The sequence below is a fragment of the Schistocerca piceifrons genome, chromosome 11, assembly GCF_021461385.2.
Source record: "Schistocerca piceifrons isolate TAMUIC-IGC-003096 chromosome 11, iqSchPice1.1, whole genome shotgun sequence".
NCBI lineage: Eukaryota > Metazoa > Arthropoda > Insecta > Orthoptera > Acrididae > Schistocerca > Schistocerca piceifrons.
The window spans coordinates 54,099,941-54,125,656 of record NC_060148.1 but is presented as its reverse complement, the minus strand read 5'-3'; the positions used below and the strand labels follow the sequence as shown (position 1 = coordinate 54,125,656).

Here is a 25,716-nt window from a genome sequence, read left to right as displayed (position 1 = left end):
AAATGATTAGCTTTTCAGGGCATTCACACAAGGTTGGTGCCAGTGGCAACACCTACAGCATGCTGACATCAGGAAAGTTTCCAACCAACTTCTCATACACAATCGGCAGTTTAACGGCGTTGCCTGGTGAAACGTTGTTGTGATGCCTCTTGTAAGGAGGATAAATGCGTACCATCACGTTTCCGACTTTGATAAAGGTCGGATTGTAGCCTATCACGATTGCGGTTTATCGTATCGCGACATTGCTGCTTGCATAGGTCGAGATCCAATGACTGTTAGCAGAATATGAAATTGGTGGATTCAGGAGGGTAATACAGAACGCCGTGCTGGATCCCAATGGCCTCGTATCACTAGCAGTCAAGATGACACGCATCTTATCCGCATGGCTGTAACGGATCGTGCAGCCACGTCTCAATCCCTGACTCAACACATGGGGACATTTGCAAGACAACAACCATCTGCATGAACAGTTCGACGACGTTTGCAGCAGCATGGAGTATCAGCTCAGAGACCACGGCTGAGGTTACCCTTGACGCTGCATCACAGACAGGAGCACCTGCGATGGTGTACTCGACGACAAACCTGGGTGCACGAATGGCAATACATCATTTTTTCGGATGAATCCCGGTTCTGTTTATAGCATCATGATGGTCGCATTCACGTTTGGAGACATCGCGATGAACACGCATTGGAAACGTGTATTCGTCATTGCCATACTGGTGTATCACCCGGCTTGATGGTACGGGGTGCCATCGGTTACACATCTCGGTCACCTCTTGTTCACACTGATGGCACTTTGAACTGTGGGCATTACATTTCATATGTGTTACGACCCGTGGCTCTACCCTTCATTCAATTCCTGCGAAACCCTACATTTCGGCAGGATAATGAATGATCGCATGTTGCAGGTCCTATACGGGCCTTTCTGGATGCAGAAAATGTTTGACTGCTGCCCTGGCCAGCACATTCTCCAGATCTCTCACCAATTGAAAACGTCTGGTCAAAGGTGGCCGAGCAACAGGCTTGTCACAATACGGCAGTCACTACTCTCGATGAACTGTGGTGTCGTGTTGAAGCTGCATGGGTAGCTGTACCTGTACACGACATCCGAGCTCTGTTTGACTCAATGCCCAGGCGTATCAAGGCCGTTATTACGGTCAGAGGTGGTTGTTCTGGGTACCGATTTCTCAGGATCTACGCACCGAAATTGCATGAAAATGTAATCACATGTCAGTTCTAGTATAATATATTTGTCCAATGAATACCTGTTTATCATCTGCATTTCTTCTTGGTGTAGCAATTTTAATGGCCAGTAGTGTAATTTGTCTTTTATACTCCTAATTACAAGGTGTACAACTTTGCTTCCACCATTTGCTGATACGTGGCAACAACGGTAAGTAGCGGTCAAAAGAAAAAGATCGCAGACGTAGACCTCGGTCAACATAACCTCATTCAAACATTAGTTGATTTGTGTCTCCATCATAAAGGTGTTCTTGATTGAAAATGTCAGTTTACGAGCCTAATTCTTGTCATTTGCAGGAGGTGTTACTGTTTTGTTTCAATATGAAGAAAACAGCGGCCGAGTCTCATCGAATGCTCTCAAGTACGTACGGTAAGGACGCTATTAGGGAAAGAATGCGTCACGAGTGGTTTCGACACTTCAAGAATGGTGATTTTAAAGTCGTAGCCCGGCATAGTGGTGGAAGAGAGGATGTTTTCCAAGATGCAGAATTGGAGATATTGCCGAGTGAAGACTCGCATCAAACTCGAGAAGAATTGGCACAATTAGTGGGAGTGACACAGCAAGCCATTTCAAAACGTCTCAAGGCTATGGGCATGATTCAGAAAGAAGGAACTTGGATGCCGTGAGAGCTGAAACCGAGAGACATTGAATGGCGTTTGTGTGTTTGTGAACAGTTGCTTCAGATGCAAAAACGGAAGGGATTTCTGCATCGCATTGTGACCGTGGACAAAAAATTGGTTCATTACGATAACCCTAAACACAAAAAATCGTGTAGATATCGCGGCCATGCTTCCACGCTGATGGCCAAACCGAATATTCACGGCTCCAAGATCATGCTCAGCATTTGGTGTGAACAGCTCGGCATCGTGTACCACGAGGTGTTGAAACCAAGTGAAACAATCACAGGTGCTCGTTATCGAAGACAATTAATGCATTTGAGCAGAGCATTAAAAGACAAACGGCCGCAATACAGGGAGAGGCACGATAAAGTGATTTTGCAGCACGACAATGCTCAACCCAACGTTGCAAAAAAGAGGCCGAAACGTTAAAATGGGAAGTCCTACCCCACCCGCCGTATTCTCCAGACATTGCTCCCTCTGACTATCACCTGTTTAGATCAATGGCGCACAGCCTGGCTGACCGACACTTCCGATCTCATGAAGAAAGTCACAAATTGGATCGATTCATGGATCACTTCAAAAGACGAACAATTTTTTCGACGCGGGATTCGTACACTGCCAGAAAGATGAGAGAAAGTAATGGCCAGTGATGGAAAATACTTCGAATGATACATGTGTAACCAATTTGCTTCATTAAAGCCCCAAATGTTGGGGAAAAAATGGCGGAAGCAAAGTTGTACACCTTTGACAATAACCAGGATATATACCAGCTTCTTCCCCCCCATGCTGTTATTCATCCCAAAAATTTCATTGATAGAATCCATTATCTGAGCACACATCACATGAATTTACACACTAACGTAAATTAATTTCCCCTGTGAAACATATTCATCAGATAATGCAGTTCTCTGTTCTGAACATTTTGTAGTAATTAGCTTTCCTGGAGTGTATTTCAAGAGTTATTGTATTTCAAATTTTTCAATCTAGAAGGCATCCATGATTCTTGATTCTTGAATCATGAAAGAAGGTTGTATACCTGGCAGAATCCTGGAGATACTAAAAGGTATCAGATAGATTACATAATGGTAAGACAGAGATTTAGGAACCAGGTTTTAAATTGTAAGACAGGGGCAGATGTGGATTCTGACCACAATCTATTGGTTATGAACTGCAGATTGAAACTGAAGAAACTGCAAAAAGGCGGGAATTTAAGGAGATGGGACCTGGATAAACTGAAAGAACCAGAGGTTGTACAGAGTTTCAGGGAGAGCACAAGGGAACAATTGACAGGAATGGGGGAAAGAAATACAGTAGAAGAAGAATGGGTAGCTCTGAGGGATGAAGTAGTGAAGGCAGCAGATTATCAATAGGTAAAAAGACGAGGGCTAATAGAAATCCTTGGGTAACAGAAGAAATATTGAATTTAATTGATGAATGGAGAAAATATAAAAATGCAGTAAATGAAGCAGGCAAAAAGGAATACAAACGTCTCAAAAATGAGATCGACAGGAAGTGCAAAATGGCTAAGCAGAGATGGCTAGAGGACAAATGTAAGGATGTAGAGGCCTATCTCACTAGGGGTAAGATAGATAGTGCCTACAGGAAAATTAAAGAGACCTTTGGAGAGAAGAGAACGACTTGTATGAATATCAAGAGCTCAGATGGCAACCCAGTTCTAAGCAAAGAAGGGAAGGCAGAAAGGTGGAAGGAGTATATAGAGGGTTTATACAAGGGCGATGTACTTGAGGACAATATTATGGAAATGGAAGACGATGTAGATGAAGATGAAATGGGAGATGGGAGATAAGATACTGCGTGAAGAGTTTGACAAAGCACTGAAAGACCTGAGTCGAAACAAGGCCCCGGGAGTAGACAACATTCCATTAGAACTACTGATGGCCTTGGGAGAGCCAGTCATGACAAAACTCTACCATCTGGTGAGCAAGATGTATGAGACAGGCGAAATACCCACAGACTTCAAGAAGAATATAATAATTCCAATCCCAAAGAAAGCAGGTGTTGACAGATGTGAAAATTACCGAACTATCAATTTAATAAGTCACAGCTGCAAAATACTAACGCGAATTCTTTACAGACGAATGGAAAAACTGGTAGAAGCGGACCTCAGGGAAGATCAGTTTGGATTCTGTAGAAATGTTGGAACACGTGAGGCAATACTAACCTTACGACTTATCTTAGAAGAAAGATTAAGAAAAGGCAAACCCACGTTTCTAGCATTTGTAGACTTAGAGAAAGCTTTTGACAACGTTAACTGGAATACTCTCTTTCAAATTCTGAAGGTGGCAGGGGTAAAATACAGGGAGCGAAAGGCTATTTACAATTTGTACAGAAACCAGATGGCAGTTATAAGAGTCGAGGGGCATGAAAGGGAAGCAGTGGTTGGGAAAGGAGTGAGACAGGGTTGTAGCCTCTCCCCGATGTTATTCAATCTGTATATTGAGCAAGCAGTAAAGGAAACAAAAGAAAAATTCGGAGTAGGTATTAAAATCCATGGAGAAGAAATAAAAACTTTGAGGTTCGCCGATGACATTGTAATTCTGTCAGAGACAGCAAAGGACTTGGAAGAGCAGTTGAACGGAATGGACAGTGTCTTGAAAGGAGGATATAAGATGAACATCAACAAAAGCAAAACGAGGATAATGGAATGTAGTCAAATTAAATCGGGTGATGCTGAGGGAATTAGATTAGGAAATGAGACACTTAAAGTAGTAAAGGTGTTTTGCTATTTAGGGAGTAAAATAACTGATGATGGTCGAAGTAGAGAGGATATCAAATGTAGACTGGCAATGGCAAGGAAAGCGTTCCTGAAGAAGAGAATTTGTTAACATCGAGTATAGATTTAAGTGTCAGGAAGTCGTTTCTGAAAGTATTTGTATGGAGTGTAGCCATGTATGGAAGTGAAACATGGACGATAACCAGTTTGGACAAGAAGAGAATAGACGCTTTCGAAATGTGGTGTTACAGAAGAATGCTGAAGATAAGGTGGGTAGATCACGTAACTAATGAGGAAGTATTGAATAGGATTGGGGAGAAGAGAAGTTTGTGGCACAACTTGACTAGAAGAAGGGATCGGTTGGTAGGACATGTTTTGAGGCATCAAGGGATCACAAATTTAGCATTGGAGGGCAGCGTGGAGGGTAAAAATCGTAGAGGGAGACCAAGAGACCAATACACTAAGCAGATTCAGAAGGATGTAGGTTGCAGTAGGTACTGGGAGATGAAGAAGCTTGCACAGGATAGAGTAGCATGGAGAGCTGCATCAAACCAGTCTCAGGACTGAAGACCACAACAATAACAACAACAACAACAACAAGGCATCCATAAAAACCCAGTGAGCTAATAAATAGATTCAGTAAATTAGATGATCTAAAAACTGTAGACCAATTTTTACTCATTTCAAAGATACGTTTATTTTGGCTCAAACCTAATTAATTCAAGAGAATTAATTAAAGACTTCAACCAGTGTTAACATACTATTGATGGGCTAAATTTTCTGTACCCAATGACACAAATAACAAATATGTAATTGCCATAATTAAGAATTATGTAATTTTTAATATCGAAATTTTAATAATCAATACGCATGCCATACCTTAAAGACAGGAATCCCCATAGTGTAAGCATAACTTGATTTCGAATATTTCAATAGCTACTAGTCATATCGGTAATTTAATATCAGAATCTGACAGTAGTTGTTACATCTACTTAAAGAGGAATAATCTGACCTAGGGAAATTTCAAATAACAACCAAATAACCAAAGTTACATTATTTGCTAACGCACATTCAAGCAAGGACTAAACGCACAATTCCGTCTATGACGCTTCTAGTTTATCTTGGAATTAAGCCTTGGCCAGTATGTAACTTGGTCCAGGATTTCAGCACTCTCTACACTGTGTAGTCTAATGTCACTGTTTGGACTAGCCTCAGGATTATTTGATGATATGAGCAGCGACTATTATAAGCTATGACAGACAAACAAGTAATATTTGTAAACATGTCACTGTACCTTAACAAACAATTATCGTCATTATGTGTGCCTTGTATGTGATTTGTTGATCTGCTATAGGAAAAATTAGTTTGTATGCCAATTAATTCGCAATTCTCATCCTTTCGGCAGAATATAATTTAAAGGTAATCAAATGTGAGTACAAGGAGACCTACATAAACATTTTCGATCTGTAATCAGGCTCGATCTTTAGCGACGGGAATCAAACTCCGTAAATAAATATGCGAAGTAATTTTGTGTGAACGTCTGAAAAGAGCTACTGGACTTTTCTTTTTATTTATTAAGAGATACAATCCTGTAATGAACATTTTAAGCTAAAGGACCCGTGGCGTGACTACCGAGAAGAAACGTTAATCTACAGGTAGGTTTCACCTCGTATCCGTATTAAGTAAATCTTCCGATACCAAATGTCGGCTCTGTTCCGTGACATAATGATATTGTGGCATATGATGTCATACTTCTGTAAACAGGAAAAGAACAGAACACCGTTAATATCTTTTGAAATGTATGCTGTGGTGACAAGATAGATGTGTGGTGTAACCTGAGGCCTAGGTTGGGTGTGAAGGTTGTGTGTCACCTAGATATTGTCCACCCTCCATTCTGCCTCACCCAGCCTCACTGATGCTAACTGAATATTTTGGTTGCATGTGACGATTTTCTGACCTAATACAAGCTCAAATTATGTACCACAGACATGCAACAGCACTGACAGCCAACACGTCTTGTAAGTGTACTCTCATATCGCTGGTTTAGTTGTGGAGTATCTTTGCGGGCAGCCACTTCTAGAGAGCCGAGCACAGGACACGGAACTGATATGTTGTGTAGTGTGTAGCTCTGCATGCGAGAGGCATTGTTAGTATGGAAGTTGAAGTGTTGCTACAAGTGCTATTAAAGTGATGATATATTGAAATGGTTCAGAGGAAAGTGCGTCAAAAAGTAATTTAAAAATGAGCAGTGCTGCTGATAACGTTTTTGTGTATACTCCCGTTATGTGTTGTACTGTACTGTATCAATCATCTGTGCCGTGTTCAGTCTCCAAGAATGAACTAATGTGAATCAGTAAAACTATTTGCCACAAAAAGAGTGCAGCCAAGTGCCAGTGTCTTGTAGCGAGTGTGAGAACCTGTGTTCGATCATCGCGTTCTGCATCATCAACAATCAACCGTGCCGCGCAAGCTTGTACAAGTGAGAACTGAAAAACTATCTTTATGAACAGTGTGAAAATATCATTACTAGCGTCAAGGAGGACTGATACCAAATATCTGTGTATGCGTGATGAGCGTAAGAACTTTCGTGCGACCATTCGGCTTCCGCATCACCAACAATCACCCGCGTCGTGTCGGTTACGTGTATGCTCGTCCGAATGATTTTGTGGACTGTTAATCATCCATTAATTGGGATAACACTTCCGAATTAGAATATAAACAGTGCAACCTGCGATTTTCCTTTAATCGTCTCAGAATATAGTTGTTCATACCAGACGTCGAACAGTGACAAGGTACGTGGAGTGGACAGGGCGCACGGTTCAGAAACGACAAACAGTTTAAAGGTACCATCCCACCCTTTTTTGTACTCTCGGGCCTGTTACAGTCTGACTTTACAGCACATTCTCACCAGAAAGAAGGTAAATGGCCATCAGGAAGCATCCAGATGTTTTGCTGGGATAATACAGCCAGGGCTCCTTGGGTTAAAAGGCAGATTTCCTGTGAGGAACCTGCAATAAGAGGATGATCTGTCTTACCCAGATGGGGGAGAGAGACAAAGATTTTTTGTGTCTCGCTAATGCTCATATTAGAACAGGAGGGAAGGATGTCAGGCAAGGTGCTTGTACTAACTTTATTAAGCTCCCTAGGTATCTGTCAGAGACAGCAAAGGACTTGGAAGAGCAGTTGAACGGAATGGACAGTGTCTTGAAAGGAGGATATAAGATGAACATCAACAAAAGCAAAACGAGGATAATGGAATGTAGTCGAATTAAGTCGGGTGATGCTGAGGGAATTAGATTAGGAAATGAGACACTTAAAGTAGTAAAGGAGTTTTGTTATTTGGGGAGCAAAATAACTGATGATGGGCGAAGTAGAGAGGATATAAAATGTAGACTGGTAATGGCAAGGAAAGCGTTTCTGAAGAAGAGAAATTTGTTAACATCGAGTATAGATTTAAGTGTCAGGAAGTTGTTTCTGAAAGTATTTGTATGGAGTGTAGCCATGTATGGAAGTGAAACGTGGACGATAAACAGTTTGGACAAGAAGAGAATAGAAGCTTTCGAAATGTGGTGCTACAGAAGAATGCTGAAGATTAGGTGGGTAGACCACATAACTAATGAGTAGCTATTGAATAGAATTGGGGAGAAGAGGAGTTTGTGGCACAACTTGACTAGAAGAAGGGATCGGTTGGTAGGACACGTTCTGAGGCATCAAGGGATCACCAATTTAGTATTGGAGGGCAGCGTGGAGGGTAAAAATTGTAGAGGGAGACCAAGAGATGTATACACTAAGCAGATTCAGGAGGATGTAGGCTGCAGTAAGTACTGGTAGATGAAGAAGCTTGCACAGGATAGAGTAGCATGGAGAGCTGCATCAAACCAGTCTCAGGACTGAAGACCACAACAACAACAACAACAACAACAACAACAGGTATTTAGGGAAAAATATCTCATGAAACACTAGTTATTACTGTCTGAACTGAGACCATAAGTATGCGTGCCTCCCGATTTTTCAGCGAGAAGGCACTGTGACTTATCACTCGATGGAAGACTGTGTGACCGCTAGGTAAACATGATGATGTAGATGAGATAGGTATTGCAGGGATAATCACAACAACAGCTACAGAGAAACTACGAGGCTCTTCTGTGCTCTATCATGATGTATTATGTCAATGGACACTTCGCTTCACCGTTGGGAAATCACCCCAGCAGTAGCTGTAACACCATTCCACAGTGTTAGACATGGCAATGCTCCTTCACAGCTTGCTTCGTGTCTCACATAAGTTTCCAATATGCTGGTGCTTTGAGTTTCTACATCTACATCTAGAATCTGCACGTCACCATATGGTGCATGGCAGAGGGAACCACGTACCACTGCAAGCCATTTCCTTTCCAGTTCTACTTGCAAATAGAGTGAGGGAAAAATGACAATCTATATGCCTCCATAAGGACCCTAATTTCTCGTATCTTATATTCGCGGTCCTTACGTACGACGTGTCCTGACGGCAGCAGAATAGTTTGGCAGTCAGCTTCGAAGGCCAGTTCTTTAAATTTTCTCAATATTGTTCCTCCAGGGATTCCCATTCGAGTTCCCACAGCATCTCCACAACACTTATGTGTTGCTTGAACCTACTGGTAACAAATCTATCCCATCTCTGAATTACTTCGATGCCCTCTTTCAGTCTGACCTGGTACGGTTCCCAAAGACTCGAGCAATATTCAAGAATAGCTTGCATCAGCATCCAATACGCAGTCTCCTTTACAGATGACCCATACTTTCCCAAAATTCTGCCAGCAAACTGAAGTCTACTATTTGCCTATCCTACCACATTTTACATTTTTCACACATTCATCCCACTACATTTTTTTTTTTTTTTTTTTTTTTTTTGCAATATTACACCCAGCCATTTACCAGGTGTACCGGTATGAAATGAGCGTTAAGATACAATTGTGTTGACAGGGAACATTTGCTGTGAACGAGCCTTAATTTTTTCTTTTTTTTTGTTTGGTTGGTACGACATCTGTCAAAGATATTTAGTATACATCAAGTCATGGAACAAACAACATCGTATGTTTTCATCTTGTTAATAATGCCGAATTTTGTACCAGAAAGTGATGATTTGCGGAAAGCATTAATTTTTTGTTTGCATTTGAAAAAAAAGTGCTGCAGAGTCGCATCGAATGCTTGTTGAGGCATATGGTGATCCTGCTCTATCAGAAGCAACATGCAAAAGATGGTTTCAATGGTTCAGAAATAATGATTTTGATGTAAGAAATGCAAAATGTGGAAGACCATCAAAAAAGTTCGAAGACACCGAATTGTGAGTCAGAAGCAAATGGCAGCAATGCTAAATGTTGCAGAACAAACAGTTTCTGACCGTTTGAAAGCTATGGGAAAGATCCAAAAGTGTGGAAAATGGGTGGCACATGAATTGAATGAAAGACAGATGAAAAACTGAAAAACAATTTGTCAAATTTTGCTTCAAAGACATGAAAGAAAATCAATTTTGCATCGAATTGTTACTGGCGATGAAAAATGGATTTATTTTAAGAATCATTAACGGGAAAAATCACGGGCTAATCCGGGACAACCATCAACATCGAGTGCAAAACCAGATCGATTCGGCAAGAAGACAATACTCTGTGTTTGGTAGGATCAGAAAGGTGTGGTATATCATGAGCTTCTAAAACCCAGTGAAACTGTGAATACTAATCGCTACAGACAACAAATGATCAATTTGAACTATGCATGGATCGAAAAAAGACCAGAATGGGCCAGCAGACATGGCACGACAGTGGACCTGCACACAAAGCAAAAATGGTTCAGGATACAATCAAAACACTTGGCTGGGAGCTGCTACCCCACCCGCCATATTCACCAGAATTCGCCCCTTCCAACTACCATTTGTTTTCATCAATGGGACACGCACTGGCTGAGGAACACTTCGGTTCCTACGAAGAAGTCGAAAATTGGGTGTCCAATTGGTTTGCTTCAAAAGACGAACATTTCTATTGGCGTGGTATCCACAATTTGCCAGAAAGGTGGTCAAAATGTATAGAAAGCAATGGTCAGTACTTTGAATAAAATGTTTTTACTTTTCAATTCAAAATTAGTGTTTCATTTTCACAAAAGAAAGCTCACTTCATACTGGTACACCTGGAAAATGACTTGGATGTGCCAAAAAGGAGACTAACAATACTGTATCCGAACATTACAGGTTTGTTCTCCCTGCTCATCCTCATTAACTTACATTTTTCCACATTTAGAGCTAGCTGCTGTTCATCACATGAGCTTTGCATCTTACTGGCAGCAGTACTAAAATTTCTGGGGGCACAGGGTCACAATAAATGACATTCTATTCTAAAGTGCTCTAACGTGTGATGACACTTTGCCAGTCATGAAACAATGAGTAAGACTTGTATGGCAGGACTAAGGTTTGGCTTGCTCTGCTTTGGTGCCAGGCACAGTTGTAAATGGGGAAGCACTCTGTGCTTTGTATCGATACAGGAAGCCACCACCTTTCAAAGCAAAAGATTTCCTGTCAAAACACAAATTTGCTCAGTTCGGTCCAGCGATGAAAACCTCTCCCTACTAAGAGCTAGTGTTCCTCCCTTCTTTAACTGTGTTGTGGAGAGAGCGCATTACATATTTGTGCTCTGTGCAAACAATAACCAGGTAGGCACTGTAAGCCTCCAGCCGTTCAGTTGGCAAGGTAATACGCAGTCCCAGGGTAACTGTGTGTAAGGGGAGGTCCAAATCTGGGCACCAAAACAAGGTGGCGTTATGCACCTTAATCACTCTCCCTACCTGACAGGATGTAACAGCTAATTGCGAGGTGGAAAGTTGTTTCTGAGTTGGTGAAGCCAACAAATGTGAATAGAAAACTTTGGTTGTGGTAGCACACTAATCTGTAGCACAGCCAGAGACCTAGGTTACGCTGAAAGGTAGCATTTTAGCATCTTCCACATGAAGGGTACTACATTAAATATTTATTGAGCGAATGTGCCATTTTTTTTCCTATTTAGGTTATCATTTATTTATCTTCCTTCCTTCCAACTTTTAACCAGTTTCAGCTTACAACGCCTGATAATCTGTATTGTTGAGTGGTACTTAAGTAAATAATTTAGTGAAATCAAAGTGAACTAGAAATTAGAATATAAATGAAAAACTTAGTATAGTTTAGAGAGTTACATACTGGCATTCAGCGGGCAGAACAGCAGAACAGAAGAGACAATGGCCGTGAAGTCAGCAAGTTCCACATAAGCGGGCGCTGTCGATTCAGGCGTCAGGGCATCGCCCGACCGGCTCACGTGTTTCTCAGTTGTCGCATGTGAGCAAAGGCCCTCGCCTGCATTCCAAGAGCCAATGACCGACGTTAAGAAGATTCTTCGAGAAGCTTTTCAACGTGACAGAAGAGGCAATGGCCGTGAAGTCATTCACCTCCAGTGAACTGAAGTGAATAAATACGCGAGACGCGGTGGGCCCGACAGATGAAGACGGGGACGAAGACGAAGACGGAGACGGGGATGGAGACGAAGACGAGAGACGAAGGAAGAAAAGAAGAGCAGCAGTAGTTTTCAGTCAGTTTCGGTGCTGAATACCGTCATGCAAGAAGAGACTGCTTCATGCACAGACGCACCAAGTCCGCCGCTGTAATGGAATAGCAAGCAGCAGCCGCGGCGCCAGAAGACAGAATTTAAAAGCTATTTGGAGTCTGATTTTTACGTACCCGGGTGACTCGTGAGGACGGGAAGGAGACGGCCTCACCTCAGCAGTCACCTGTGAGCTGGGATGAAGACCTGACAGCTGAAGACTTGCAAGCGGGAGTCCGTGGTTCGAGTTCGGGACACTGGCCTTGCCCCACCGCGCCGCTCCGCTGGTCGACGCACAACACACGCGGCCGCTTAGAGAAGAGAAACACTGGGACGCCACATCCAAGGTATCACCATCCGATGCACGACTTCGCTCGCAATAATTAAACGAGCCACCTCGCGCTGCGCGTCTCCAGTCAACTGGGCGAGACGGCGACACGAGATACACACCGCTACGTGTAATCAGACGCCGCCGCCGCCGCTGCCGCAGCAGAAGACTTCACAAACGACACAGCTGCCGCTCTCCGAATCAGAACATCCCATAAGATACAGTTGAACTCGAACCATGGACTCCCGCTTGCCAGTCTTCGGCTGTCAGGTCTTCATCCCAGCTCACAGGTGACTGCTGAGTTGAGGCCGTCTCCTTCCCGTCCTCACGAGTCACCCGGGTACGTAAAAATCAGACTTCAAATACCTTTTAACTTCTGTCTTCTGGTGCTGCGGCTGCTGCTTGCTATTCCATTACAGCGGCGGACTTGGTGCGTCTGTGCATGAAGCAGTCTCTTCTTGCATGACGGTCTTCAGCACCGAAACTGACTGAAAACTACTGCTGCTCTTCTTTTCTTCCTTCGTCTCTCGTCTTCGTCTCCGTCCCCGTCTCCGTCTTCGTCTTCGTCCCCGTCTTCATCTGTCGGGCCCACCGCGTCTCGCGTATTTATTCACTTCAGTTCACTGGAGGTGAACGACTTCACGGCCATTGCCTCTTCTGTCACGTTGAAAAGCTTCTCGAAGAATCTTCTTAACGTCGGTCATTGGCTCTTGGAATGCAGGCGAGGGCCTTTGCTCACATGCGACAACTGAGAAACACGTGAGCCGGTCGGGCGATGCCCTGACGGCTGAATCGACAGCGCCCACTTATGTGGAACTTGCTGACTTCACGGTCATTGTCTCTTCTGTTCTGCTGTTCTGCCCGCTGAATGCCAGTATGTAACTCTCTAAACTAAACCAAGTTTTTCATTTATATTCTAATTTCTAGTTCACTTTGATTTCACTAAATTATTTACTTAAGTACCACTCAACAGTATGGAAAATCATACTATGTTACCAACAGAAAATGAGAACACTATGGTGTGAAGGCACATTACTGGAAAAATAGTTACCTTTAAATTTACCAAAAGGCTAAATTGCCAGTGTCTTCATAATCTGTCTCTCCATTCATACTTCTTTTACAAAGTGCAACTGTACTTGATGTTTTGACAGTTTCTACATCTTTTTGTGCATATAAGCAGAAAATGTGCAAAGATATAATTTACTCATTTACTTTGAACACAGAATAAAAGAATTTATCTAAAAACCTCAGTGTATGAAGAAATTTTTACTGGCAGTTGACAAAGCAGTCCTGAAGGCTTCAGCTAATCTCATTTCCATGCGCAATATTTCAGTGACTGACTCTGTCGTCTTAGTCATCTGCTATGAGCCGTGCTGTGACACGTGCTTTCTGCCTGGAGAATGAGCACATTGTGAAATACTGTCAATGACACATTTCTGTCTACAGCCAGGTTCAACCACCAATACCCACTAACCCTTTGATGCCCTCTCATTTTTCATAATCCACACTGGTATTCTGTGAAATGCGCTTTCACTCTGTGTCTTCTTTGATGGATAAGATGACCAGTGACGTCTCAATAACTCAATGCTGGGTCCCAACCCTTGCTTAAATTTGAGCATCTGCCCCACTCTGTTAGGTTATACGACATCTTTATCAGAGAGCGCTCCCTTAATCGGTCTGTGACAGGAACTTTGTGTTTGCACCAAAATACTGCTCACCATATTTCTACTTGAGGTTTCCAAAGTATTTCACACCTGCCAACAAATTTCTGGTAATGTTAGAGAAAATTTACATCTCCAGTAATGTACTACATTCTGTGCAAATGTTCAGTATTTTATTGTGGCAGGAGGGGGGGAAGGGGGGACAGGGGGGGATGGGGGGGGGGGGCGGAGGTGCAGGGAGGGGCAGCATAGCAGTCCATTAGAACAGTTGAGGAGAAAAACAAGGAACATCAGCAACACTTGCTCAACAATTACCAGACACTGCCTCAAATATAATCACAATACGAAATATGATGAGGCCAGTAATTTTATGGGACAGTGAAACTACAGTATCTGCTGAAATACATTGAGGTGACGAAAGGCATGGGACAGCAATATTCATGTATACAGATGACGGTAGTTGGTTGGTTGGTTTGGGGGATTAAAGGGACCAGACTGCCATGGTCATCGGTCCCTTTTTCCAAAGACAAAGAACACCCACAGAGAATAAAAACAAGGAACAGAAGAGATCACAGACGATACAGAACAAGAGAAACTGAGACAAGGACAAGACAAAACGAACTAAAACCACACAGAGTGTGACGGTGGTTGGCCGACCATAGAAATAAATAAGGAAAAGCCAACCACTTAGAAACACATTAAAAAATCAGTGTAAAATCATAGGCCAAAGGCCAGAATCAACACAAAACGATAAAATAAAACAGAAACACTCAGAGTAAATGATAAAATCCCCCTGCCCGAATAAAACGTAAAACTAAGTCAGCCATAGTGAAGTCGTCTGTTAAAAGGGCAGGGAGCGTAGCAGGCAGCGCAAATGTCTGCCTGACCACAGCTAAAAGGGGGCAGGCCAGCAAAATGTGGGCCACTGTCAAAGCAGCCCCACAGCGACATAGAGGAGGGTCCTCCCGGCGCAGTAAATAACTGTGTGTCAGCCGGGAGTGGCCAATGCGGAGCCGGCAAAGAACTACTGAGTCCCTGCGAGTGGCTCGCAGGGATGACCGCCACACAGCCGTCGTCTCCTTGACAGCACGGAGTTTATTGGACATTGTCAGTTCGCGCCATTCATCGTCCCATAGCGCCAAGATTTTGCGGCGGAAGACTGCCCGCAAATCAGTCTCTGGGAGGCCAAGGTCCAGAGATGGCTTGCTGGTGGCCTCTTTCGCCAGGCGGTCAACATGTTCGTTACCCGGGATACCGACATGACCGGGGGTCCACACAAAGACCACAGAGCGGCCGCAACAGGCAAGAGTATGCAGAGACTCGTGGATAGCCATCACCAGACGAGAACGAGGGAAACACTGGTCGAGAGCTCGTAAACCGCTCAGGGAATCGCTACAGATAACGAAGGACTCACCTGAGCAGGAGCGGATATACTCTAGGGCACGAAAGATGGCGACCAGCTCAGCAGTGTAAACGCTGCAGCCAGCCGGCAAGGAACGTTGTTCGGAACGGTCCCCTAGAGTGAGCGCATACCCGACACGACCAGCAACCATCGAACCGTCAGTGTAGACAATACCAGAGCCCTCATACGTGGCCAGTATAGAATAAAAGCGGCGGCGGAAGGCCTCTGGAGGGACTGAGTCCTTAGGGCCCTGTGCCAAGTCGAGCCGAAGGCTAGGGCGACGAACACACCATGGGGGTGTATGCAAAGTAGCCCGGAAAGGAGGTGGAACAGTGAAACCCTGGAGCCAGAGAGAAGCTCCTTGACGCGGACCGCTATTGTACAACCAGACCGGGGCCGACGTTCTGGCATACGGACGACCGACCGCGGGAACAGGAGGCGATAGTTTGGATGCCCGGGCGAGTTTAGAACATGGGCAGCATAAGCGGCCAGCAAACGTTGGCGTCGGAACCGCAGTGGAGGTACACCTGCCTCCACTAGTACGCTGTCCACAGGGCTGGTGCGGAAAGCACCAGTGGCAAGGCGTATCCCGCTGTGGAGAATCGGGTCCAGCACCCGTAATGCAGATGGGGATGCTGAGCCATAAGCCAGGCTCCCATAATCCACACGGGACTGGATTAACGCCTGGTAGAGCCGCAACAGTGTAGAGCGGTCGGCGCCCCAGCGGGTGTTGCTCAAGCACCTCAGAGCATTTAGATGCCGCCAACACGTCTGTTTCAGCTGCCGGATATGAGGCAGCCAAGTCAACCGGGCATCGAAAACCACCCCCAAAAACCTGTGGGTCTCCACCACAGCAAGGAGTTCGTCGGCAAGATAAAGCCGCGGCTCAGGATGGACTGTTCGGCGCCGGCAGAAATGCATAACGCAGGTCTTGGCTGCCGAAAACTGAAACCGATGCGCTACAGCCCAAGACTGCGCCCTACGGATAGCGCCCTGTAGCTGACGTTCAACAGCTGCAATGCCGGGAGAGCTGTAATAAACGCAGAAGTCGTCAGCATACAGGGAAGCGGAGACAGAGTTTCCCACGGCTGCAGCAAGACCGTTAATGGCTATTAAAAACAGACAGACACTTAAAACAGAGCCCTGTGGCACACCGTTCTCCTGGACGTGGGAGGAACTATACGAGGCCGCGACTTGCACGCGGAAGGTACGACACGACAGAAAATTGCGGATAAAAATCGGCACAGGACCCCGAAGACCCCATCCATGGAGCGTAGAAAGAATGTGATGACGCCACGTCGTATCGTACGCCTTCCGCATGTCGAAAAAGACAGCGACCAGGTGCTGACGGCGGGAAAAGGCAGTACGGATGGCCGACTCCAGGCTCACCAGATTGTCGGCGGCGGAGCGGCCTTTACGGAACCCACCCTGAGACGGAGCCAGAAGGCCCCGAGACTCCAGTACCCAATGCAAGTGCCGGCTCACCATCCGTTCAAGCAACTTGCAAAGAACGTTGGTGAGGCTAATGGGACGGTAGCCGTCCACCTCCAGAGGGTTCTTTCCAGGTTTCAAAACGGGGATGACAATGCCTTCCCGCCATTGCAACGGAAACTCCCCCTCGACCCAAAGACGGTTGTAAAGATCGAGAAGGCGCCGCTGGCAGTCCACTGAAAGGTGTTTCAGCATCTGACAGTGGATGCCATCTGGCCCAGGAGCGGTATCAGGGCAAGCAGCTAGGGCACTGCGAAATTCCCACTCACTGAATGGAGCATTGTAAGATTCCGGGTGGTTGGTGCGAAACGAAAGGCTCCGACGTTCCAGCCGCTCTTTAATGGAGTGGAAGGCCTGGGGGTAATTCGCAGAAGCGGAACTCATAGCAAAATGCTCTGCTAAGCGATTTGCAATGACGTCGGAGGCAGTACAAACGGCTCCATTCAGTGAGAGCGCAGGGACGCTGGCAGGTGGCCGATAGCCGTAGACGCGTCGGATCTTGGCCCAGACCTGCGAGGGAGTGACATGGAGGCCAATGGTGGACACATACCGCTCCCAGCACTCCTTCTTGCCTTGGCGGATAAGGAGGCGGGCCCGCGCACGCAGCCGTTTGAAGGCGATAAGGTGGGCTAAGGAGGGATGTCGCTTGTGACGCTGGAGTGCCCGCCGGCGATCTTTAATCGCTTCAGCGATCTCAGGCGACCACCAAGGCACAGCCTTCCGCCGAGGGGACCCACAGGAACGGGGAATGGCAGATTCGGCGGCAGTAACGATGCCGGTGGTGACCGATTGAACCACCGCATCAATGTCATCGGTAGCGAGAGGCTCAAAAGCGGCAGTGGAGGAGAACAAGTCCCAGTCAGCCTTATTCATAGCCCATCTGCTAGGGCACCCAGAAGAGTGGTGCTGTGGTAGTGACAAAATGATCGGAAAATGGTCACTACCACACAGGTCGTCATGCACACTCCAATGGACAGACGGTAAGAGGCTATGGCTACAAATTGAAAGGTCAATGGTGGAGTAGGTGCCATGCGCCACACTGAAGTGTGTGAAGGCACCATCATTTAACAGCGAGAGATCGAGCTGCGACAATAAATGCTCAACGATGGCGCCTCGACCTGTTGCCACTGACCCACCCCACAGAGGGTTATGGGCGTTGAAGTCGCCCAATAGCAAGAAAGGTGGCGGCAATTGGGCGACCAGTGCAGCCAGGACATGCTGCGAGACATCACCATCCGGTGGAATGTAAAGACTGCAGATGGTAACAGCCTGTGGCGTCCACACGCGTACAGCGACAGCCTCTAAAGGCGTCTGGAGAGGGACAGACTCGCTGTGCAGAGTGTGAAGAACATATATGCAGACGCCACCAGACACCCTTTCATAAGCTGCTCGGTTGTTATAATAACCCCGATAGCCACGGAGGGCGGGGGTTCGCATTGCTGGAAACCAAGTTTCCTGGAGAGCAATGCAGAAGAAAGGGTGAAGGCTGATAAGTTGGCGGAGCTCAGCTAGATGGTGGAAGAAACCGCTGCAGTTCCACTGGAGGATGGTGTTGTTCATGGCTGGGAAAGGCGTGACGGGACTGGGAAGGCAGATTACGCCGCTGGGTCACCTGCTGCCTCCAAGTGAGCACCTGTGCCAGTGCTTTCCATGGCGTCGGAGGGACTGGCGAGATCAAGGTCCTCAGCGGACGCCAGGATCTCCACCTCATCCTCAGACGCAGAGTTTGAAGGTTGCGGTGGGACAGGTGCCACCGCAATGTCAGGATGCTTGGGAGCCTTTTTCTTCAACTGCTTCGCACGCTGTGCCTTGGGAGGGTCTGGCTGGGAGGGCCCCACTGGGTCAGTCTCAGGGACGGACGACGACCGTGAAGCCCTATGACCAGCGACCGGTTGTTGCTTCAAAACTTTGCGGGTATCCGCTTTGACACTGGGCAAAGCCTGGGAAGGGAGGGCCCCAAGGGACCCCTTCCTGGCTAGAGTAGCCGAAGAAGCCCTACGCTTCTCCGGCTGGGAAGGGGGGACGAATGTCCCCGATGGTTGGGGTGGTGTCGCTCCTGGAGTAGATGGAGCAACAGAGGGCGAAGTGCTCCCCACAACCAAGGGGGCCGGGTCATTTTGACATAGCTGAGAGGCAACAGTACGTGACGACACGGGAGAGGATCGGACCGCTGTTGCAGCAGCGGCATAGGTGGATGTCATGGGCACAGGATGTAGCCGCTCATATTTCCGCCTTGCCTCTGTGTAGGTCAGGCGGTCCAGGGTCTTATATTCCATTATCTTCCTTTCCTTCTGGAAGATCCGACAGTCCGGTGAGCAGGGGGAATGGTGTTCTCCACAGTTAACACAGACAGGAGGCGGAGCACATGGAGTATCAGGATGCGAAGGACGTCCGCAATCCCGACACGTGATGCTGGAAGTACAGCGAGATGACATGTGCCCGAACTTCCAGCATTTAAAACACCCCATCGGAGGAGGGATATATGGTTTCACATCACAACGGTAAACCATCACCTTAACCTTTTCGGGTAAGACATCACCCTCAAAGGCCAAGATGAAGGCACCGGTGGCTACCTGATTATCCCTCGGACCCCGATGGACGCGCCGGACGAAGTGAACACCTTGTCGTTCGAGGTTGGCGCGTAATTCATCGTCGGACTGCAGAAGAAGATCCCTGTGGAATATAATACCCTGGACCATGTTGAGACTCTTATCCGGCGTGATGGTAACTGAAACATTCCCCAACTTGTCACAATTGAGCAACCTCCGTGACTGGGCAGAGGATGCCGTTTTGATGAGCACAGAGCCAGAGCGCATCTTGGACAAGCCCTCCACCTCCCCGAACTTGTCCTCTAAATGCTCCACAAAAAACTGGGGCTTGGTCGACACGAACGATTCGCCATCAACCCGCGTACACACAAGGTACCGGGGTGAATATTCGCCACTGCCTTCTTTAGCAAGACGTTTCTCCCATGGAGTAGCTAGGGAGGGAAACGATCTCTGATCCAATTTCTTCCCGTTGAGGTTAGACCTCGATCGCTTAGAGACTGCTGGTGGAGGCCCACCAGCAATAGACGATGTACCACGCTTCATTGCGGGTCATCCGCCCTGATGCCACCTACTCCGACCAAGGGCCCTCCCCACGGGCGCCACCCAGCCACAGCAATAGCCACCTGGCAGGATGGCCATTGCCGGGAGTCCTGATGCCCCAGGGAGATGGGCATCGACTCCTTGGCATACGTGGGGAGTGAACGGAGCAGGCATCAGTAGAGCGATCCCTGTGTTGTCAGGGGGCTACAACCAAGAGGGTACATGGCGACCCCACCACAACGGACTGGCTACCGTGCTGGATCTTAGGTTCAAAAATGGCCAAGGTCGTCGTCACAGTTAAAAGATACACTGCAGAGTGCAGCGTGGTAATCGCCCAAGAGATCGAAAACGAGCGGGACACCATTGCAACGACGAGAAAGACGGCTAAAGGTCTAATTGCACGAAGGATACAGTGCACCATGTAAGGCGCCCTTCCCCAATTGGCTCGCTCTTCGGAGTAATTTAGATAGATGGAGGTCAAACCCGAGAGGGGACCATCACATAAGGCCGAAATGTTTGAGACTCCTTTTAGTCGCCTCTTACGACAGGCAGGAATACCGCGGGCCTATTCTTACCCCCGAACCCGCAGGGGGGGGGGATGACAGTAGTATCGCATACACCAGGTATAAAAGGGCAGTGCATGAGTGGACCTGTCTTTTGTACTCAGGTCAAACCATGTCAAAAGGTTTTCAAGTGATTATGGCTGCAGGACAGGAATTAACAGACTTTGAATGCAAAAAGGCTGTTGGAGCTAAATGCATGGGACATTCCATTTTGAAAATTGTTGCTGTTGTTGTTGTTGTTGTTGTTGTTGTTGTTGTCTTCAGTCCTGACACTGGTTTGATGCAGCTCTCCATGCTGCTCTACCCTGTGCAAGCTCCTTCATCTCCCAGTACCTACTGCAACCTACATCCTTCTGAATCTGCTTAGTGTATTCATCTCTTGGTCTCCCTCTATGATTTTCACCCTCCACGCTGCCCTCAAATACTAAATTGGTGATCCTTTGATGCCTCAGAACATGTCCCACCAACCGATCCCTTCTTCTAGCCAAGTTGTGCCACAGATTCCTCTTCTCCCAATTCTGTTCAGTACCTCCTCATTAGTTACGTGATCTATCCATCTGATCTTCAGCATTCTTCTGTAGCACCACATTTTGAAAGCTTCTATTCTCTTCTTGTCCAAACTATTTATCATCCATGTTTCACTTCCATACATGGCTACACTCCATACAAATACTTTCAGAAATGACTTCCTGACACTTAAATCTATACTCGATGTTAACAAATTTCTCTTCTTCAGAAACGCTTTCCTTGCTATTGCCAGTCTACATTTTATATCCTCTCTACTTCGACCATCATCAGTTATTTTACTTCCCAAATACCAAAACTCCTTTACTACTTTAAGCGTCTCATTTCCTAATCTAATACCCTCAGCATCACCCGATTTAATTCTACTACATTCCATTATCCTTGTTTTGCTTTTGTTTATGTTCATCTTATGTCCTCCGTTCAAGACACTGTCCATTCCGTTCAACTTTGCTCAATATATACATTGTACAACTTCGGAGATAGGCTACAACCTTGTCTCACTCCCTTCCCAGCCACTGCTTCCCTTTCATGCCCCTCGACTCTTTATAACTGCCATCTGGTTTTCTGTACAAATTGTAAATAACGTTTTGTTCCTCGTATTTTACATCTGCCACCTTCAGAATCTGAAAGAGAGTATTCCAGCTAACATTGTCAAAAGCTTTTTCTAAGGCTACAAATGGAAGAAACGTAGGTTTGGGTCATTCCATGCCAAGTGGTCTAAACCTTCCCACCATCATGTCTCCAATTTTCTTCAAATTTTATCTGTAGCACTAGTCAAGTGCTAAATTAAGTTTCTCAAGATTTCAAGCCTCTAGCTGCAATACTTGCTGATCTACACCCCCTTGTCTGAAGGGTAGTAAGTTCGCATGCGCGCGACATCAGACAAAATGCCATTTTTGGGGTCTCATAAAATTGAAACCAATTCATAAGAATGGTTAGTAAGATGAGACCCTGTACAGTTTTTTGTGCTGATTCAAACGAAATTAATTATAAGATTACTGATGCAAAATCCGGTCAAACAAGTCGACTCAAAGTGTACCCCTAATTCTGTCGTGACTTAATGCGACAAATTTTGACCAATATTCAGACTGCAATAATTTCCTTGCAGATAAAGATATGGACTTGAACTTTTTACCAAGTCTTATCTTTGTGCTGGACATAATACAGCTGGATTTCCAACTACCCAGGCTTTATAGTCGCCTTGCAAAATCTCTTCAAATTTGGCAGTGTCAGCGCAAATGGCTTTATTTACCAAAGTTCAAAGCCCATTACTACAAAATAGTCAGCCTGGATTTAATTGTGAATAGTATCATCTGAAAGAGAAACTCTTGCTCTACGAGATGGATATATTTTTCTTTTGCAACGCTTCCATTAAGTGCTTATTTACTCAGGTCAAAGTATCTTATATTTTGTGTGCGCAGTGCCCTGCGTTGGTCCATGATGGCTGAGCCATTACTGGTTATCACAATAAAACCAGCATCCCCATCGCCATAGGGGCCACGCCCGATAGCCATGCAGTAACAGCCACGGGTGGGTATCTTTACTGCAGGTTCCCAAGCCTGATTACAGGGTGTCTTTACCACAGGATCCCAAGCCTGATTGTGGGTTTCTTTATGCAGGTTCCCAAGCCTGTCTTCCTCAGTTACTTCATCATTCTGGAAGCATCGTTGATTTGCAAGAGAATGCTTTCAGGAAAACTGTATTGCCGACCAGATGATGTCACTGATGGAGCTGGAATAACACCAATGATAAGTTGTTCTGGAATCCAGCAAGTATCACGTCTTAAGGGCCAATAAAATGAACTTGCAGGACCATGAGGATGCATAAAGCTTATGAAAGCATCTTTCTGTTCGACTGAGATTTCAACGATGTTTCCAATCCACCATTTCTTTTCATAAATGCAAGCAACATACTGCCCAGGCTGAAGATCCATGACTTGAACTACTACTTCAGCAGCACTAATTTTGGCCAAAAAAGATGTCGCATCATTAGAAACTCTACTGACCTTAATTGTCGTCATATCAATGGGCAAAAAATGGTGGTTTTCTCTTGTGCCAGCTAGAGTGTGCCCTTGCAGGAATCTTTCTTCTTGAGAAGCTTTTTCTTCTTCAACTTCCTCTTTGCTGATGAAAAAGAATTTGATTCCATTGATATTATCATTGCAGAAGTTGAAAAGATCTTTGGGTGTTAGAATCTGGTTTTCATATGGACGTTGCAAACTTGCTCTTGCTGCCAACCGTTTTGTTGTGCCTCCAATGCCATCACAAGGCGACTTTCCATGGCTTGTTCCAAAGAAATTCCATTCTGCTGTTATTTCAAAATCTTCTTTGTGATAGCATAAGTTGAGAAAATTCTTGAAATTCTTATATTGTGCAGCTGAACCATCACTGAAGTAGTGGATGTGGCTTATTTTGGAAAATTGCATCTTCAGGTAATTGATTACTTTTCCAATGTAAACATGGACAGTAATCGTATCGTGTCGAAGGCAGTCACTAATAACACAAAGATTCACACATTGCACCTCTTCGTTTTCACAGTAGTAGACTACAAATGGATGAACTGTTGCTTGACTGTTTTCCCAGTGAAAGCCTTGCACTGCATCTTGAACAATAAATGAATAGTTTTCAGCAAAATCCATTAGTATTATGAATTCGCCTTCTTTCAAATCAGTTTTGAGAGCTTTCAGGTGCTGGCTTTGATGCTTGGCAATGTAGTGATGACAAGACAGGTTCCAAATTTTTGCTGCAATATCTTCAACATACTCTTCTGTTGAAAGCTGCTTTGTTTCTAAAGTATCCCTGTCGGTATGAATCCATTGTTTGTACTCAATCAGTTCTTCAGGGTCATTATCTTCAAAATATGTTGCAATAACTGCTTCTACACCTTCTGGACCAGGGCAGTTTTCACAACGATGAAGCATACAATCCTTGTTTTCCAAGCTGCAAACAGCTTTGCTAAGAATTTCCTTGTAGTCTTCATTGATTGATGCACCAGTGAGCATAAGCTTGACATTTTGGTGTATTGTACAGACACAAACTGAGTGCATTCCAGCAGAGCCAACTGTAACACACCATTTTGGTCTAAGCTCGCAAAACTTTGAGAAGCCAATTTCTGGTCCATTTTGCTTCTGATAAGACACGTACATTTCCTTCAAATTGCAAAGCAACAACCGCTTTTGCTTGTACACCTTTGTTCCTGAAATTCTCACAGGCACACAGTCTTTCTTCCCTGGACAAAGTCTGCTGAATTCGTCATCTTGAAAAAAGTCATGTACTTTCTGGACAACTTCATCTGAAAGCTTCCTTCCTTGCCGATTTGCTGGAAAAGCTAGAACACCTTGCTCATTCTTCAGTTTTCTCGCTTGCTTTACCATTCTTTCTGATACATTAAATGCTGTTGTCGTATCTTTAATTGTCCAGCTTCTTGGAACCAAGGTCAATATTTGAACTTTTGTCCTACGATTTGACACTTTACATTTTTCTTTCAACTCTTCTATAAGATTATCAAGATCTGCACAATTATTGCATGGGCGACTTTTACTTGAACTTGGCTGTTCATCGTAATTGATTCCTACAGCAGCAGCAATTTGATTCCCAATTAAACTTTGTGCATCCAAGATCTTTCTTTTTGCATAGCTTTGCTTATCTCTTTTACTTAGTTGTCTTCTTTTCAATGGTGAAGCACCAATAAATGATAAACTTTTGTTGATGGCTGGTTCAGTTTCATCCGTTGTGAAATCTTGTTCAGATTGGGTTGATAGTGATGATGAATCTTCTAGCTTTTGGTTCAGTGCCGACATGCAGCGAGGGCAAAGCTTCTGACCAGGTTTTATATCAATCACTTCTTTTTTCTTTAACAGGCAAAGTTTGGCAGCTGTTTCATTATCAAGCAGTCTAAGTCCAGCTTTTACATTGTGATTCCTCTTCTTGAATGGATTGCAACATTTCTTTTGCATCGCTTGATATTCATGTAGGAAGAGGGCTTCATGGTGGAAGCAAATGATGGAATTTTCGTCAAGTTTGGCTTCTGAACGCGAAACAAGCAATTTCTGGTCACATTCTGTGAAATCACTAAACGCTTTGAATCCAGTCTTCTTAGCATAGAAGATAACATGGCACTTCGATGCAGCAGCATCTTTTCCAATTGAACAGGGGGCCAACGATTCTTCTTCTTCATTAACTTCTGACATCTCTCACTGGCCAATCACTGAATAAAACACGAATGAAATATCCAATTATATCAGTAATTCTAAGCGACTATTAAGATTCAAATTCCTAGAAATGAAGAAAAATTAGTGCATCGCGCATACAAAATATAACAACTTTGATGTGAGTTAATGAGTACTTAATGGTCGCGTTGCAAAAAAAACAAATGTCAGTCTTGTAGAGCAAGAGTTTCTCTTTTAGGTGATACTATTCACAAGCAGATTCAGGCCAACTATTTTTTAGTAATTGGCTTGAAACTTTGG

At 45.1% G+C, this 25,716-nt stretch overlaps 1 protein-coding gene across 3 annotated transcripts in view; it reads right to left on the bottom strand.

Moving 5' to 3' along the window:
* LOC124720113 (peroxisomal carnitine O-octanoyltransferase) overlaps nucleotides 1-25,716 on the bottom strand; it is a 245,074-nt gene that overhangs the window by 200,827 nt on the left and 18,531 nt on the right. The gene's annotated exons all lie outside the window — the stretch shown is intronic.